We start from the raw sequence: 17,590 nt of genomic DNA, 5'->3' as shown, positions 1-17,590 counted from the left end.
GTCTCCCTGAGACCCCTCCTCAGACTACCTGCGATTACCTTGATACCTGAGACTTAACCAAGGCTCCCCAGGGTTTCTTGCCCTTGCTTTGTGTTCGTGATCCTATTCCAAACTCCGAGGTCCTGTCGCGGTCGGCATTTTATGAAGAGTGTTCCTTTTTCGCTATACTTTGATTGTTAGATCTTGGGAATTACAGGAAAGGACTCCATGTAACAAAGTTTAGGCTTAAACCCAACTGTTAGTTTTATTACACAAAAAAACAACTAAAAATTACAGAACAATACTTCTGAGAGAATTGACCAAAGACATACAATCACCCATCCAGCCATTTGCTGCTGTTGTCAATTGTAGGCTCTTGGTCATTGTTCCTTGACCGGTTGTTCCTCTCCGATGTTCCCTCCTTCTTCTCCTGCTGGTCGACTGTGGTCTTCCTTCTTGTTCTTCTTGATCTTTTTCCTTCTGAACTGCTGTTCTCAGCTCGTACATATATATCCATTTTATGGACACATCTCCTGCTGGGGCTGCTTTTGCGTTAATGCGTCTGGATCAGTCTTGATGTTTGTGGTGATCTGTTTGAATGGCTGTGATGATGGGTTTGGATGGCCACAATTTGCACACTGAGTCGACAGGGAAAAAGATAACTTCTTATCTTTGGTGTCCCGTTATCCAAAAATGCACGCCTTGTGGGATCCTTTGTTGTCCTGGTTTTTTTCGCAGACTTGTAGTCTCCACAGGGAACTGGTTTCTCCCCCTCCGGCCAATCAATCCAGGGGCTCCTGTGCTTGATTGTATTAAACCTTTTGTCTCGATGTTTGATCAGGTCTCACTCCTGGCCGCAGAAATTGTTTTTAATCAGTGAAGAGTCACCACCTGCCCCAGGCTGGCGCCCTTTTCTCCCACCCAATCAGTCCCAAAGGTTTCCTTAAATCATTTTTAATTCGTGACCTCTGCCTGTGCATTTTGTGAAAATGTGTAAACTTTACTCAAGGTATATATTTACTTATTATAGAAACAGAAAATGTTGAAAACTCTCGGCAGGTCAGGCAGCATCTGTGGAAAGAAACAGAGTTAACGTTTCAGGTTAAGATCTTTCATCAGAACTGGCAAATGTTAAAGATGGAACAGGTTTGTGGTGCAAAAGATGAGGTGCTGTTCATTGACTCGACAATGAGTTCAACAATTTCAGATCATAACCACCACTCCCATTTTTTTGGTCAGTAGGTGAGCTGGTACAGATTCTGCTGTTGCTGTTTGCAGCTCCTCCAGACTCACCTGTTGTTTCTTAACTTGTCCCATTTGTCACGCAGTTCAAATTAACTGAAAACTTCAGTGATTATTGTTCATAGAATGATAGAAATGTACAGCACGGAAGGAGGCCATTTCGGCCCATTGTATCCGCGCCGGCCGACCAAGAGCTATCCAGCCTAATCTCACTTTCCAGCTCTTGGTCCGTAGTCCTGTAGGTTACATAGAAACATAGAAACATAGAAAATAGGTGCAGGAGCAGGCCATTCAGCCCTTCTAGCCTGCACCGCCATTCAATGAGTTCATGGCTGAACATGAAACTTCAGTACCTCCTTCCTGCTTTCTCGCCATAACCCTTGATCCCCCGAGTAGTAAGGACTTCATCTAACTCCCTTTTGAATATATTTAGTGAATTGGCCTCAACTACTTTCTGTGGTAGAGAATTCCACAGGTTCACCACTCTCTGGGTGAAGAAGTTTCTCCTCATCTCGGTCCTAAATGGCTTACCCCTTATCCTCAGACTGTGACCCCTGGTTCTGGACTTCCCCAACATTGGGAACATTCTTTCTGCATCTAACCTGTCTAAACCCGTCAGAATTTTAAACGTTTCTATGAGGTCCCCTCTCATTCTTCTGAACTCCAGTGAACTTTAATGCATATCCAAGTACTTTTTAAATGTGGTGAGAGTTTTTGCCTCTACCACCCTTTCAGGCAGTGAGTTCCAGACCCCCACCACCCTCTGGGTGAAAACATTTCCCCTCAAATCCCCTCTATACCTTCTCCAATTACTTTAATTCTATGCCCCCTGGTTGTTGACCCCTCTGCTAAGGGAAATAGATCATTCCTATCCACACTGATTGAGGGATAAATACACCAGAGATAACGCCCCGTACTCTTCTTCGAAATAGTGCAATGGGATCTTTTACATCCGCCCAAGAGTGCAAACGGAGCCTCGGTTTAATGTTTCATCTGAAAGACGGCACCTCCAACAGTGCAGTAAGGAGTGAATATGATTTTTTAGTATTTCCTGGTATTAAATCTTTAATTGACAGACTCCTGTTTGTCTCATTGTCGTGTTTAAAGAAATCATCAAAATAAGCTGGTTTCCACATAGATATTTTATAATTCCGAGTAGAGCGCTTGCTTTTGGAGTCTCGTGTCTGGCGTGCGGACAATGTGGCCTGCCCAGCGGAGCTGATCAAGTGTGGTCAGTGATTCAATGCTGGAGATGTTGGCCTGGTCGAGGACACGAATGTTGGTGTGTCTGTCCTCCCAGAGGACATTTCAGGGACACCCTCAAAGCCTCCCTGATAAAGTGCAACATCCCCACCGACATCTGGGAGTCCCTGGCCAAAGACCGCCCTAAGTGGAGGAAATGCATCTGGGAGAACACTGAGCACCTCAAGTCTCATCGCCGAGAACATGCAGAAACCAAGTTCAGGCAGCAGAAAGAACATGCGGCAAACATGTCCCACTCACCCTTACCCTCAACAACTGCCTGTCCCACCTGTGGCAGGGACTGTGGATCTCGTATTGGACTGTTCAGCCACCTAAGGACTCATTCTAAGATTCCGAGGGACTGCCTATGATGATGATGATTTAAAAATTAGGCGAAGTTGTATTTTCAGCATGTGAGATGTGGACTGTATACCTCAAAGCACTGGAGAAATACCACCAACGATGTCTCCGCAAGATCCTGCAAATCCCCTGGCAGGATAGACGCACCAACGTCAGTGTTCTCGCTCAGGCCAACATCCCCAGCATCGAAGCACTGACCACACTCGACCAGCTCCGTTGGGCGGGCCACATTGTTCGCATGCCTGACACAAGACTCCCAGAGCAAGGAACTCCTACACGGTAAGCGAGCCCCAGGAAACATTTCAGGGACACCCTCAAAGCCTCCCTGATAAAGTGCAACATCCCCACCGGCACCTGGGAGTCCCTGGCCAAAGATCGCACTAAGTGGAGGAAGAGCATCCGGGAGGGCGCTGAGCACCTCGAGTCTCGTCGCCGAGAGCATGCAGAAAGCAAGCGCAGGCAGCGGAAGGAGCGTGCGGCAAACCAGACTCCCCACCCACCCTTTCCTTCAACCACTGTCTGTCCCACCTGCGACAGAGATTGTAATTCCCGTATTAGACTGTTCAGTCACCTGAGTGCTCGTTTTCAGAGTGGAAGCAAGTCTTCCTCGATTCCGAGGGATTGCCTATGATGATGATTATCGGGGTAAAATTCAACCTTGGCTGGTAGTATTGGTTTGGCCCTCGAGTATAATAAGCTTTGAGGAACCAGCATTTCAGAAGGCTTTGTTTCTTCCACTGCTCCCTTCTGCACCCAATCCTAATGAGAACATTCTGCCTGCTTTCCCGTGTCTTCCTATGGCCTATCCATGCGTTCCTTCTCGGTGATGCTAAGGGTCAGGGTCACCAGAGGTGACTGTCGACTTATGTATACCCAGGAGCCTCTCGGGACAGTGATGGCCCATGCCACATTGAAGCTGAGACTGGGAAGGACCTACAGCAAGTTGCTCCACTGTTGCCGCTGCCAGGGCAGCCCCGGCCCTGGGCAAGCTGGGACACGGGGTTCATCTCATAGACCCACGCAGCACAGAAAGAGGCCATTCAGCCCATCGTCCCTGTGCCAACTCTTTGAAAGAGCTCTCCAATTAATCTCACTCCCCCTGCTCTTTCCCCATAGCCCTGCAAACCTTTCCTTTTCAATTATTTATCCAATCCCTTTTTGAAAGTTACTATTGAATCTGATTCTGCCATCATTTCAGGCAGCGTGTTCCAGATCATAACAACTTGCTGCGTAAAAAAATCTCTTCTCCCCTCTGGTTTCTTTTTGCCAATCTTCTAACAATCTGTGTCCTCTGGTTAGCGACCCGCCTACCAATGGAAGCAGTTTCTCACTATCTGCCCTATCAAAACCCTTCATCATTTTCAACACCTCTGTTAAATCTCACTTTAACCTTCTCTTCTCTATGGAGAACAATCCCAGCTTCTCTAGTTTCTCCACATAATTGAAGGGGACATTGTCTGTCCGGGGGGGTATAGTGTCTGTCCCGGGGGGATGGGCGGGGGGGGGGGGGTTCTGTCCCGGGATATAGGGTCTGTCCCGGGAGGTTAGGGGAGGATCACTGACCCTGGGGAATAGGGGAGGGTCTGTTCCTGGGGATGGGGGGGGGGGGGTCTGTCCCAGGTGATAGGGGAGGGTCTGTCCCTGGAGATAGGGGAGGGTCTGTCCCTGGAGATAGGGGAGGGTCTGTCCCTGGGGATGGGGGGGGGGGGAGTCTGTCTTAGGGGATAGGGGAGGGTCTGTCCCAGGGGATAGGGGAGGGTCTGTCCCAGAGGATAGGGGAGGGGGGTCTGTCCCAGGGGATAGGGGAGGGTCTGTCCCAGGGGATAGGGGGGGGAGGGTCTGTCCCAGGGGATAGGGGAGGGTCTGTCCCAGGGGATAGGGGGGGGGGGGTCTGTCCCAGGGGATAGGGGAGGGTCTGTCCCAGGAGATAGGGGAGGGTCTGTCCCGGGGGATAGGGGAGGGTCTGTCCCTGGGGATAGGGGAGGGTTTGTCCCTGGGGATGGGGGGAGGGTCTGTCCCGGGGGATAGGGGAGCGTCTGTCCCTGGGGATAGGGGAGGGTCTGTCCCTGGGGATGGGGGGAGGGTCTGTCCCGGGGGATAGGGGAGGGTCTGTCCCTGGGGATAGGGGAGGGTCTGTCCCTGGGGATAGGGGGGGCGGTCTGTCCCAGGGGATAGGGGAGGGTCTGTCCCGGGGGATAGGGGATGGTCTGTCCCAGAGGATAGGGGAGGGTCTGTTGCTGGGGATGGGGGGGGGGGGTCTGTCCCGAGGGATAGGGGAGGGTCTGCCCCGGGGGATAGAGGAGGGTCAGTCCCGGGGGATAGGGGCGCATCTGTCCCAGGGGATTGGGGGGGGGGAGGGTCTGTCCCGGGGGATAGGGGAGGGTCTGTCCTGGGGGATAGGGGAGGTCTGTCCCGGGGGATAGGGGAGGGTCTGTCCCGGGGGAGGGGAGGGTCTGTCCCGGGGGATTGAGGTCTGTCTCGGGGGATAGGGGAGGGTCTGTCCAGGGGGAGGGGAGGGTCCGTCCCAGGGGATTGAGGTCTGTCTCGGGGGATAGGGGAGGGTCTGTCCTGAGAGATAGGGGTCTGTCCCGGGGGATAGGGGGGGTCTGTCCCGGGGGATTGAGGTCTGTCTCGGGGGATAGGGGAGGGTCTGTCCCGAGAGATAGGGGTCTGTCCCGGGGTATAGGGGAGGGTCTGTCCCGGGGGATAGGGGGGGTCTGTCCCGGGGGATTGAGGTCTGTCTCGGGGGAAAGGGGAGGGTCTATCCCGAGAGATAGGAGAGGTTCAGTCCCGAGGGATAGGGGAGGGTTTGTCCCGGGGGATAGGGGAGGGTCTGTCCCGGGGGAGGGGAGGGGAGGGTCCGTCCCGGGGGATTGAGGTCTGTCTCGGGGGATAGGGGAGGGTCTGTCCCGAGAGATAGGGGTCTGTCCCGGGGGATAGGGGGGGTCTGTCCCGGGGGATTGAGGTCTGTCTCGGGGGATAGGGGAGGGTCTGTCCCGAGAGATAGGGGTCTGTCCCGGGGGATAGGGGAGGGTCTGTCCCGGGGGATAGGGGGGTCTAGACCGGGGGATTGAGGTCTGTCTCGGGCGAAAGGGGAGGGTCTGTCCCGAGGGATAGGGGTCTGTCCCGGGGGATAGGGGAGGATCTGTCCCTTGGGATAGAGGTCTGTCCCGGGGGATAGAGGTCTGTCCTGGGGGATAGGGGAGGGTCTGTCCCGGGGGAGGGGAGGGTCCGTCCCGGAGGATTGAGGTTTGTCTCGGGGGATAGGGAGGGTCTGTCCCGAGAGATAGGGGAGGTTCAGTCCCGAGGGATAGGGGAGGGTTTGTCCCGGGGGATAGGGGAGGGTCTGTTCCCGGGGGAGGGGAAGGTCTATCTCAGGGGATAAGGGAGGTTCAGTCCCGAGGGATACGGGAGGGTCTGTCCCCGGGGGAGGGGAGGGTCTATCTCAGGGGATAAGGGAAGTTCAGTCCCGAGGGATAGGGGAGGGTTTGTCCCGGGGGATAGGGGAGGGTCTGCCCCGGGGGAGGGGAGGGTCTGCTCTGGGAGTTTGCGGGGGGACACTGCCCCGTGGATAGAGGTCTTTAAAATTATGAAAGGTTTTGATAGAGTGGATATAGAGAGAATGTTTCCACTTGTGGGGAAGAGCATAACTAGAGGCCATCAATATAAGATAGTCACCAAGAAATCCAATAGGGAATTCAGAAGAAACTTCTTTACCCAGAGAGTGGTGAGAATGTGGAACTCGCTGCCACAGGGAGTGGTTGAAGTGAATAGTATCGATGCATTTAAGGGGCGTTTAGATAAGTATATGAGGGAGAAGGGAATAGAGGGTTATGCTGATCTATTTAAATGAGGAAAGACGGATGGAGGCTCAAGTGGAGCATAAACGCCGGCATAGAGTGGTTGGGCCGAATGGCCTGTTTCTGTGTCGTATATCCGATGTAATCCTGAAGCAGCTGAAGATGTTTGGGCCTAGGACACTGTCCTGAGGAACTCCTGCAGCGATGTCCTGGGGCTGGAATGATTGCCCTCCAACCACCTACAACCATCTTCCTTTGTGCTAGGTAAGACTCCAGCCAGTGGAGAGTTTTCCCATTGACTTCAATTTTACTGGGGCTCCTTGATGTCATCGACAGAGGGTGTGTCTCTTTCTCCCCACTCCCAAGAAAGGTTTTTTTTTCTCTCTTCCGCCCACCCCCTCTCCAGCCCCCAACAGAGTTTGTTCCTTGCCCCCCCCCCCCCTCAATAGGGTGTCTCCCAGCCACCAACGTGGCAACAGGGTTTCTTTCCCTCTCTCCAACCCCACTCAACAGGCTGTCACTCTCTGTTCCCCTTCCTTCTCCCTTAGCCCTCCTCAAAATGCAATAAAAATTGTTCTGACCTGCATTTATTTTTGCAGCTTGCATTATTATATTGTGCTTCATCCTCTTTTTAAAAAAAAATTATTCTAAGGATGTGGTCGTCTCTGGCAAGGCCGGCACTGATCACCAATCTTTAGTTGCCATCAGAAGGCGTTGATGGGCCTTCATCATCATCATAGGCAGTCCCTCGGAATTGGAGAAGACTTGCTTCCACTCTAAGTCCAATACGAGAGCCACAGTCCCTGACACAGGTGGGGCAGATAGTCGTTGAGGGAAAGGGTGGGTGGGGAGTCTGGTTTGCCGCAGGCTCCTTCCGCTGCCTGCACTTGTTTTCTGCATGCTCTCGGCGACGAGACTCCAGGTGCTCAGCGCCCTCCCGGATGCACTTCCTCCACTTAGGGCGGTCTTTGGCCAGGGACTCCCAGGTGTCAGGTGTCATATTGAACGACCGAGCAGCGGTTTCAAACAACTGAGTAGCTTGCTCGGCCACTTCAGAGTCAACCATGTCGGTTTGGGACAGGAGTCACATATAGGCCAGACTGGATAAGTACAGCAGGTTTCCTTCCCTAAAGGACATTAATGAACCAGATGGGATTTTACGACAATCCTACAGCTGCACGGTCATTTTTACCGATGTCAGCTTTATAAATTCCAATTTTTTTTTTAAACGGAACCAGAATTTTCAAATTGCCACAGTGGGATTTTGTAATGTACTTGCTTCATGGGTTCTTTGCTTAAGAATTCATTGCTATTAAGCACTAGTTGGTTTATTAGCAAAGGTTTAACAATCACACTACACATTACCAGTTCATTCACAGGGCTCACCACCTCCTGCCTCATCGTGGATCCCCCGAACTCAACTGGCTGGGGTTTTATTGAGTCTTGTGAACATCACGTGACTGGCTAAGCCACTCCCATGTCAACAGCACTACAACTATTTTAAAGCAGGACATTAAAATCAAGTGCCCTCTTTTGGCAAGGGCACTAAAAGCCACAAAATTTGAAATAAACTTTTACGGAAACTTAAATCAAATTAAAATTTGGTTGCCAGGGGTGATGATGCACTCAAGTCCCTCTCAACAGCTCTACAACTATTTTGTTGCAAACAACAATCAAGTGCCCCCTGGTTAAAGGGGGGCTCATACTCCAAAAACTTTCAATCACGTGCCCTCTTGTTTTTTTTTTGAGGGCAGAAAAAACACAAATTATACAAGTGCCCCCTGGCTAAATGTGGAGTGGGGGGGGGGGGGGGGCACTAAAACCGACAACTTAAACAAATTTAACTTTGGACATGTGGTTCAAATTAAAATTTGGTTTCCGGGGGTGACGATGCACTCCAGTCCCTCCGGCGCCCACCTCTCGCGGAGGGCCGCGAGCGTACCGGTGGACACCGCGTGCTCCATCTCCAGGGACACCCTGGCTCGGATGTAACCGCGGAAGAGAGGCAGGCAGTCGGGCTGAATAACCCCCCTCGACCGCCCGCTGCCTGGAATGGCTGATGGCCCTCTTGGCCGTGCCCAGGAGCAGTCCTACGAGGAGGCCTTCCGACCTGCCCGCTCCCCTCCGCACAGGGTGCCCAAAGATCAGGAGTGTGGGACTGAAGTGCAACCAGAATTTGAGGAGCAGCTCCTTCAAATATTGGAATAGGTCAACAGCTCTACAAACCTGTGAGCATATATTACAGATTTGAACTCACATTCTCTGAATGATTTAATCCAGTAAAATCAAACCACTGCACGACTGTACCCAGTTGCACAAGTGAGCAGCACTGAAATCATTGGTAGCTGTAGTGAGGCAACCCAGCCAGCAGAGGGCGATAGGACAGCACTTTACCATTGGGGAGGGAGCCCGGAATGGTGGCCCTGTTTTACCTCACTGCCAATATCGTTGCCAGATCTGTGGCTTCCCACTCACTCGGCTGACCTAGCGCTGATCCCACTGAATATCCCCGGGAGTTCACTTTCTTTACTCCCACCTACGTTGAGGTTCTGTCTCGTGTATGCAGAAGGGCGTTTAGTCAAGAAAGTTCCACATTGCAGTTGTAAGGAATGAATCGATCGGCTTGAAAGAAAGGGCTTGCATTTATGTAGCGTCTTTCACAACCTCAGGCCGTCCCAAAGCACCTCACAGCCAATGGGTTGTTGCTGCCACTTTCCCTGTGCTGGCTGACCTACATTGGCTCCAACAACGCTTTGATTTTAAAATTCTCCTCCATGTGCTTGAGCCCTCCATGTGTCAGCTGTGGCTCGTGGGTAGCACTCTTGCCTCTGAGTCAGAAGGTTGTGGGTTCAAGTCTCACTCCAGGGACTTGAGCACATAAATCTAGGCTGACACTCCCAGTGCAGTGCTGAGGGAGTGCTGCACTGTCGGAGGTGCCGTCTTTCAGATGAGACGTTAAACCGAGGCCCTGTCTGCTCTTGCAAGTGGATGTCAAAGATCCCATGGCACTCTTTCGAAGAAGAGCAGGGGAGTTTTCCTTGGTGTCCTGGGGCTAATATTTATCCCTCAAAAACAAAAACAGATTATCTGGTCATTATCACATTGCTGTTCGTGAGAGTTTGCTGTGTACAAATTGGCTGCTGTGTTTTCCCACATTACAACAGTGACTACACTCCAAAAGTACTTCATTGGCTGTAACAACACTTTGAGATGTCCATGGGTCATGAAAGGCGCTATATAAATGCAATCTTCCTATCTCTCAACCCTCCGAGATCTCTGCGCTCCTCCAATTATGGTCTCTTCTGTATCTCCGCCTTCTTTTGCTCCACAGTTGGTGGCCGTGCCTTCAGCTGCTGAGGCCCCAAGCTCTGGAATTCCTTCCCTAAACCTCTGCCTCTTTATCTCTCTCTCCTCCTTTAAGACCCTCCTTAAAGCCTACCTCTTTGACCAAGCTCTTCGCCACCTGTCTTAATGTCTTCATCTCTACTCACTGTCAATGTTTGAAGTGCCTTAGGATGTTTTACTACGTTAAAGGTGCTATATAAATGCAAGTTGTTGTTGCAGAAGTGCAGACAGTGCTATTTTGAAGAGAAATGTAGCCAGGTCCCACAAACAGCAATGAGATACATAAGCAGATAGATTTATTTATAGTGATGTTGGTTGAATGATAAATATTGGCCAGGACACCAGGATAATCCTCCTGTTCTTCTCTGAATAGTGCCGTGGGATCTTTTACATCCACCGGAGAGGATAGATGGGGCCTCGATTTAACGTCCTTTCTGAAAGATGGCACCTCTAACAGTGCAGCACTCCCTTAGTATTGCCCAGCCTAGATTACATGCTCAAGTCCCTGGAGTGGGACTGAAATCTATCACCTTCTAATTCAGAGATGACGGTGCTAACAACTGAGCCAGGACTGACAGAATTGGAGCAGAATCAGCAGGGATACTCGAGGTTGGTGAGTGGAGCTAATAGTGGGTGGAGCTAATGGTGGGTGGAGCTAATAGAGGGTTGATTTAATAGTGGGTGGAGCTAATGGTGGGAAAAACTAACGTTGGGTGGAGCTAACTGGGTACAGTTAATGATGAGCGGAGCTAATGATGGGAGGGAATTAATGGTGGGTGGATCTAATGGTGGGTGGAGCTAACTCTGGGAGGGAGTTAACGGTGGGAGAGGCTAACGGTGGGTCTAGCTGAATTGGGGCGGGGCTAATGGTGGACAGAGCGAATGCTGGGAGGCAGTTAATGGTTAGCGATCCAACGATGGGTGGAGCTAACGATGGGTGGAGCTAACGATGGGTGGAGCTAATAATGGGTGGAGCTGAATTTGGAAGGAGTTGAAGCTGGGAGGATGTTAAAGCCGGCTGGAGCCAGGTAGAGATCTAATGCCGGAAGGAGATCTAATAAGAACATAAGAAATAGGAGCAGGAGTAGGCCATATGGCCCCTCGAGCCTGCTCCACCATTGAATGAGATCATGGTTGATCTGATCATGGACTCAGCTCCACTTCCCTGCCCGCTCCCCATAACCCTTTATTCCTTTATCGCTCAAAAATCTATCTCCGCCTTAAATATATTCAATGACCCAGCCTCCACAGCTCTCTGGGGCAGAGAATTCCATAGATTTACAACCCTCTGAGAAAAGAAATTCCTCCTCATCTCAGTTTTAAATGGGCGGCCCCTTATTCTGAGACCATGCCCTCTAGTTCTAGTCTCCCTCTCTGCATCCACCTTGTCGAGCCCCCTCGGTATCTTATATGTTTCGATAAGATCACCTCTCATTCTTATGAACTCCAATAGGTCCTTCCTATCCATTCTATCTAGGCCCCTCATACATTGTTCATAGACTGCATATTATTCTGTGTTGACATGAAACTAGTTCTCTCTGTCTAGCTGAGCCACAGTGACTGGCATGAGCTGATGTGGACTTTTAACCATGAGATCTTTGGAAATACCGGAGATGGTGAGGTCCCTTTTCCGTTACTGAGTCGCTTGCACTGATCCTGCTTCTGCTATGCTGGGTTTGCCCTGTTGATACCACGGGCTGGAATTGGTAACAGTGGAGAACGCTGCACTCGCAGTTGGTCCGATGCTAATGCAAAGCTGCCACAGATCTTTTCCTCTGCTGCCCACACCCTGACCAACACCAAGCCCCAAAGACGTTCCCTCCTCGCTGACCTGTATTGGCGACCAGCGCCTCAAGTTTGAAATTCGCAGCCTTGTGTTTAAATCCCTTCACGGCCTCTGTGTGCCGAGGCTGCACTGTGTAAAAGAAAAGAAAGACTTGCATTTATTTAACACCTTTCATGACCACTGGACATCCCAAAGCGGTTTACAGCCTGTAATGTAAGCATCATCATCGTCATAGGCAGTCCATCGACGTCGAGGAAGGCTTGCTTCCACTCTAAAAGTGAGTTCTCAGGTGACTGAACAGTCCAATACGGTAATTACAATCTCTATCACAGGTGGGACAGACAGTGGTTGAGGGAAAGGGTGGCTGGGACAGGTTTGCCGCACGCTCCTTCTGCTGCCTGCGTTTGTTTTCTGCATGCTCTCGGCGACGAGACTCGAGGTGCTCAGCGCCCTCCCCGATGCTCTTCCTCCACTTAGGGCGGTCTTTGGTCAGGGACTCCCAGGTATCAGTGGGGATTGTTGCACCTTATCAAGGAGGCTTTGAGGGTGTCCTTGAAACGTTTCCGCTGCCCACCTGGGGCTCGCTTGCCGTGTAGAGCGCTTGCTTTGGGAGTCTTGTGTCAGGCATGCGAACAATGTGGCCCGCCCAACAGAGCTGATCGAATGTGGTCAGTGCTTCAGTGCTCGGGATGTCGAGCTCACAGGTTTATAAAATTGTTGATGCTGCTCTTCAATTTTTGGCTGCACTTCAGTCCCATGCTCCTGATCTTTGGGCACCCTGTGCGGAGGGGAGTGGGCAGGTTGGAGGGCCTCCTCGTAGGACTGCTCCCGGGCATGACCAAGGGGGTCATCAGCCGGTCCAGGCAGCGGGCGGTCGAGGGGGTCGTTCAGCCTGACTTTCTTCCACAGCTACATTCGCAGCAGGGTGTTCCTGGAGATGGAGCACACGGTGTCCACTGATATGCTCGCGGTCTTCTGCGAGAGGTGTGCACCGGAGGGACTGGAGTGCATCATCACCCCCAACAACCAAATTTTAATTTGATCTAAGTTTCCGTTAAAGTTTCATTTGGAAATCTATGGGTTCTAGTGCCCTTACCAAAAGGGGGCACTTGTTTTAAAGTTCTTCTTAAAATAGTTTTAAAGTTGTTGAGTGTGAGTGGTTTAACCGGTCACGTGATGTTCACAAGACTCAATAAAACCCCAGCCAGTTGGGTTCGAGTGGATCAACAATGAGGCAGGTGGTTGTGAGCCTGGTGGATGAACTGGTAATGTGTAGTGTGATTGTTAATCGTTGCTAATAAACCAACTAGTTCTTAATGTCAATGTGCTGCTATGAATTCTTAAGCAAAGAACCCATGAAACAGATATGCTACACAACCAATGAAGCATTCTTTGGAAGTGTATTCACTGTTGTAATGTGGGAAACGTAGTGTAGAAATGTTATTTTTTTGGAGAATGGTTGTGCTGAATTCTTCATAGGAAGGAGAATGTACAATGAATGTCTAAGATAAATAAGAGGGATCTTAATCCAACAAATTTCAGGAGTTTGAGCACTGATCTTGAAAACTCTCAACAGGACGAGTCGATTGTCCCAATTTATTTAAAGCCCCAATCTGAGGAGCAGCAGTGTGACATAACCGAGGCTGCAGTGAAGACTGTTTGCATGTGTATTTGGCTTTATGTTGTTGTAAATTGTTGGAATCCATAACCGCAGTATGAATGGGTTAGATTCCACAGCACCAGCTGCCCTTGGCTATATTACTATAAGAGGTTTGACACTACAAAGGAAGCAATATGTGTGGGATTTCTTGTGGGTACCTCAGTGATAAATATCTCCATACAAACTCCCTGGTGGTTTATTTGGGGAAGTGCTTTGCCGAGCGTGGCCTGGAATGTCACCTGGATCCGATCCCCAGTCTACGCTGGGTTAGCTTTTTTAAAAATTCATTCATGGGATGTGGGCATTGCTAGCAAGGCCGGCATTTATTGCCCATCCCTAATTGCCCTTGAGAAGGTGGTTGTGAGCCGCCTTCTTGAACCGCTGCAGTCCGTGTGGTGAAGGTACTCCCACAGGGCTATTAGGGAGGGAGTTCCATGATTTTGACCCAGCGACGATGAAGGAACGGCGATATATTTCCAAGTCAGGATGGTGTGTAACTTGGAGAGGAACTTGCAGGTGATGGTGTTCCCATGTGCCTGCCACCATTGTCCTTCTAGGTGGTAGAGGTCGCGGGTTTGGGAGGTGCTGCCGAAGAAGCCTTGGCGAGTTGCTGCAGTGCATCATGTAAATGGTGCACACTGCAGCCACGGTGCGCCGGTGGTGGAGGGAGTGAATGTTTAAGGTGGTGGATGCTTTGTCCTGGATGGTGTCGAGCTTCTTGAATGTTGTTGGTCTGAATCATGCTGGTGGTAGGGGGCCTCCTCTGAGAGCAGAGGTCAGGCTGAGTCCTTCCTGATCTCCGGTGTTCAAGTCACGCCTGATTGCTCTCCAGTGGACCCCCCCTCCCCTCTCCCTTGCTGGAAAAGTACACCTGTGCGGATATCAGGGATCTGGATCTTCCCTCCAGGGTGGGACTTGTGCCTGTTGTCCCATTGACCACAACTTTGGGTCCTTCTAAACTGTAAAGTTTGGACTAAAAGGAGGGAATATAAGAGGAGGCGGAGCGGGTGTCCAGGGAGTTATTGGCTGGTGATTGGTGAGTAGTTTTTCTTTTTTTTCTCAGTAACTAACCTTTTAGCATTGTTGTTGCTAAATTAAGTTAATCTAAGGGTTATGTTATGGTAGGAGAGCTCGGGCACGTGTTATGCTCCTCCTGTACTATGTGAGACATCAGGGACGCTTCCCGCTACATGTGCGGGAAGTGCATCTGCCTGCAGCACCTGACAGACCGCATTGCGGCACTGGAGCTGTGGGTGGATTTACTCTGGAGCATCTGTGATGCTGAGGATGTCGTGAATAGCACATTTAGTGAGTTGGCCACGCCACAGGTAAAGGGTACACAGCCAGATAGGGGATGGGTGACCAATAGGAAGAACAGTGGAAGGAAGGTACTGCAGGGGTCCCCTCCGGTCATCCCCCTGCAAAACAGATACACTGCTTTGGGTACTGTTGAGGGGGATGACTCATCAGGGGAGGGCAGCAGCAGCTGAGTTCATGGCACCGTGGGTGGCTCTGCTGCACAGGAGGGCAGGAAAAAGAGTGGGAGAGCTATAGTGGTAGGGGATTATAATGTAAGGGTAATAGATAGACGTTTCTGCGGCCGCAACCGAGACTCCAGGATGGTATGTTGCCTCCCTGGTGCAAGGGTCAAGGATGTCTCGGAGCGGGTGCAGGACATTTTAAAGAGGGAGGGTGAACAGCCAGTTGTCGTGGTGCATATAGGTACCAACGATATAGGTAAAAAATGGGATGAGGTTCTACAAGATGAATTTAGGGAGCTAGGAGCTTAATTAAAATGTAGGACCTCAAAAGTAGTAATCTCAGGATTGCTACCAGTGCCACATGCTAGTCAGAGTAGGAATCGCAGGATAGCTCAGATGAATACGTGGCTTGAGGAGTGGTGCAGAAGGGAGGGATTCAAATTCCTAAGACATTGGAACCGGTTCGAGGGGAGGTGGGACCAGTACAAACCGGACAGTCTGCACCTGGGCAGGACCGGAATCAATGTTCTAGGGGGAGTATTTGCTAGTGCTGTTGCGGAGGGGTTAAGCTAATATGGCAGGGGGATGGGAACCAGAATGGGGGCAGAAGCAAAAGATAGAAAGGAGAAAAGTAAAAGTGGAGGGCAGAGAAACCCAAGGCAAAAGCAAAAAGGGCCACATTACAGCAAAATTCCAAAGGGGCAAAGTGTGTTAAAAAGACAAGCCTGAATGCTCTGTGCCTCAATGCGAGGAGTTTTCGGAATAAGGTAGACGAATTAACTGCACAGATAGCAGTTAACAGATATGATGTAATTGGCATCACGGAGACATGGCTCTAGGGTGACCAAGGCTGGGAACTCAACATCTAGGGGTATTCAACATTTAGGAAGGATAGACAGAAAGGAAAATGAGGTGGGGTGTCATTGCTGGTTAAAGAGGAAATTAACGCAATAGTAAGAAAGGATGATGTGGAATCGGTATGGGTGGAGCTATGGAATACCAAAGGGCAGAAAACGCTAGTGGGAGTTGTGTACAGACCACCAAACAGTAGTAGTGAGGTTAGGGACAGCATCAAACAAAAAATTAGGGATGCTTGCAATAAAGGTACAGCAGTTATCATGGGCGACTTTAATCTACATATTGATTGGGCTAACCAAACTGGGAGCAATGCGATGGAGGAGGATTTCCTGCAGTGTATTAAGGATAGATTTCCAGACCCATATGTCGAGGAACCTACTAGAGGGCTGGTCATCCTAGACTGGGTGATGTGTAATGAGAAAGAACTAATTAGCAATCTCGTTGTGCGAGGCCCCTTGGGAAAGAGTGACCATAATATGGTAGAATTCTTTATTAAGATGGAGAGTGACACAGTTAATTCAGAGACGAGGGTCCTGAACTTAAGGAAAGGCAACTTCGACGGTATGAGACGTGAATTGGCGAGAATAGACTGGCGAATGATACTTAAAGGGTTGACGGTGGATAAGTAATGGCAAACATTAAAGATCACATGGATGAACTTCAACAATTGTACATCCCTGTCTGGAGTAAAAATAAAACGGGGAAAGTGGCTCAACCATGGCTAACAAGGGAAATTAAGGATAATATTAAATCCAAGGAAGAGGCATATAAATTGGCCAGAAAAAGCAGCAAACCTGAGGACTGGGAGAATTTTGTAATACAGCAGAGGAGGACAAAGGGTTTAATTAGGAGGGTGAAATTGAGTATGAGAGGAAGCTTGCTGGGAACATAAAAACTGACTGCAAAAGCTTCTATAGATATGTGAAGAGAAAAAGATTAGTGAAAACAAACGGAGATCCCTTGCAGTCAGATTCAAGTGAATTTATAATGAGGAACAAAGAAATGGCAGACCAGTTAAACAAATACTTTGGTTCTGTCTTCACGAAGGAAGACACAAATAACCTTCCGGAAATACTAGGGGACTGAGGGTCGAGTGAGAAGGAGGAACTGAAGGAAATCCTTATTAGGCGGGCGATTGTGTTAGGGAAATTGATGGGATTGAAGGCCGATAAATCCCCGGGGCCTGATAGTCTGCATCCCTGCGTATTTAAAGAAGTAGCCCTATAAATAGTGGATGCATTGGTGATCATTTTCCAACAGTCTATCGACTCTGGATCGGTTCCTATGGACTGGAGGGTAGCTAATGTAAGAAAGGAGGGAGAGAGAAAATGGAGAATTATAGATCAGTTAGCCTGACATCAATAGTGGGGAAAGTGTTGGAATCAATTATTAAAGATGAAATAGCAGCACATTTGGAAAGCAGTGACGGGATCGGTCCAAGTCAGCATGGATTTATGAAAGGGAAATCATGCTTGACAAATCTTCTGGAATTTTTTTGAGGATGTAACTGGTAGAGTGCACAAGGGAGAACCAGTGGATTTGGTGTATTTGGACTTTCAAAAGGCTTTTGACAAGGTCCCACACAAGAGATTGGTGTGCAAAATTAAAGCACATGGTATTGGGGGTAATGTACTGACGTGGATAGAGAACTGGTTGGCAGACAGGAAGCAGAGAGTCGGGATAAACGGGTCCTTTTCAGAATGGCAGGCGGTGACTAGTGGAGTGCCGCAGGGCTCAGTGCTGGGACCCCAGCTCTTTACAATATATATTAATGATTTGGATGAAGGAATTGAGTATAATATCTCCAAGTTGCAGATGACACTAAGCTGGGTGGCAG

Source organism: Pristiophorus japonicus, chromosome 2, assembly GCF_044704955.1.
Source record: "Pristiophorus japonicus isolate sPriJap1 chromosome 2, sPriJap1.hap1, whole genome shotgun sequence".
Classification (NCBI taxonomy): Eukaryota; Metazoa; Chordata; class Chondrichthyes; family Pristiophoridae; genus Pristiophorus; species Pristiophorus japonicus.
Note: the sequence above shows the minus strand (reverse complement) of the source record.